General features: G+C 40.1%; 1 long non-coding RNA gene across 1 annotated transcript; it reads right to left on the bottom strand.

Moving 5' to 3' along the window:
- Positions 1 to 226: 226 nt before the first annotated feature.
- On the bottom strand, positions 227 to 921 carry LOC107578027 (uncharacterized). The gene is made up of 2 exons (XR_001608286.1): positions 577 to 921; positions 227 to 281 (listed from the first exon to the last, which is right to left on the bottom strand). It is a non-coding gene; the product is annotated as an uncharacterized lncRNA (long non-coding RNA).
- Between the last annotated feature and the right edge of the window lie 42 nt (positions 922 to 963).

Raw genomic sequence — 963 nt, 5'->3', positions numbered from 1 at the left:
GCAAAAAATGATTCCCTTTGCTTAACTTTTTGCATTCGGGGATACTATCAATGCCTGTTACAATTAACAAGACCTCAAAACTTCTGTTGCAGTGAATACAGAAAGATTTTGTACCAGTGTCCAGGGCAGTTCATGGGCTTGAGAGCAAAGATCTCCTTCTCCACCTCAAAGGAGAACATGTTTTCGCTGTAGTGCTGCCAGTGTCCTGAGGTTTGCCATAGTTTGCTGTTGTAGATGTTTGGTGTGACCACTTCCTGGAATCCCCTCTTTCTGTATTCACTCTACACAATAAAATTTAGAACAGTGCAACAAAAATGGTTTGTGAAAATGCATAAATATTTAAGCGGTTGGTTCACAATCATTAACGAGGTCCTTAAAGTGGACCAACCTATCCATTACATGGTCTACTGAACCATGACATCTATAAAATGCAATTTAGCATATCCTAATAGACCTCTGGAAACCCTGCTCCACATCACACCCTTGTTTTGTCAGCTATTGTAATTTTTTTAATGAATGATATTGGCTCTGTAGTAACAGAATGAACTATGAATTCAAAAAGGGTGGGAAACTCACTCTAATAAACTCGATGAGCGTATTATAGATGTAGGCTCCTTTAGGCAGAAAGAAACAGCTACCCGGGCTCAGGTCGTGGAAAAAAAACAAGTCTTGCTCCTGGAAAGACAAAAGCAGGGGGAGAGAGAGTGTGTGTAAAACATTAAAGGTGAGAGAAACAATTATTATAATTGAGTCAGAAATCTAAACGAGAATACCGGAGGATACAAAGGAAAAGAATGAGAAGTTCAAATGAGCAAGAGACAAAAAATAGGACAAATGGCTGATTATGCTCTTGCTTTTGTTGTGACAAAGTGTTCCCTGTGCACCCATCAGCATGTCCATGAACAGATGGCACATTAAGGAGACAGACATCTGCCTTCTTTATGGGCACAGTCCCCGTTCTCT

This window comes from Sinocyclocheilus grahami, unplaced genomic scaffold (genome assembly GCF_001515645.1).
Source record: "Sinocyclocheilus grahami isolate Dianchi unplaced genomic scaffold, SAMN03320097.WGS_v1.1 scaffold8405.1, whole genome shotgun sequence".
NCBI lineage: Eukaryota > Metazoa > Chordata > Actinopteri > Cypriniformes > Cyprinidae > Sinocyclocheilus > Sinocyclocheilus grahami.
Note: the sequence above shows the minus strand (reverse complement) of the source record. Positions and strands in the feature narration are given on the sequence as shown.